We start from the raw sequence: 469 nt of genomic DNA on the forward strand, positions 1-469 counted from the left end.
AGTTTAACGTGTGTTACACATTTTTATTATTTTTTTGTTAATAATGTGCCAATAGTACCGTGTCTTAGGAGATAAGATAGGAATATTAATGCACGTACACCACAACGGGATATAATTTCCGAATTCGAATCACACGTGTTATAAATTAATTAAATAGATACTTGAAAATAATCGCAAAAACTGCTATGTGTTAATTAGGATCAATAATAGAATTTTAACGTGATAATTTGATCCTTAATGCTTGAAGTAAGGCAACAAGGAAAACTGCCGTAATCTTCTAATTTTGCCACAATTTTGTAATCAACATGTTCAAACTTCATTATATTGAAATTAAGTTCATGGGAGATTTCAAAGCTTCATCTGTATACATTGCGCTTCATTTTAATTGGTATAATGAGCTTTGAAATGAGCTTCCTCTCCAGCGTGCAAGCATAATCTATTATATATAGCTTTTACTCTCTATATATGT

The sequence above is a fragment of the Arachis ipaensis genome, chromosome B08 (assembly GCF_000816755.2).
Source record: "Arachis ipaensis cultivar K30076 chromosome B08, Araip1.1, whole genome shotgun sequence".
In the NCBI taxonomy this organism is placed as follows: domain Eukaryota; kingdom Viridiplantae; phylum Streptophyta; class Magnoliopsida; order Fabales; family Fabaceae; genus Arachis; species Arachis ipaensis.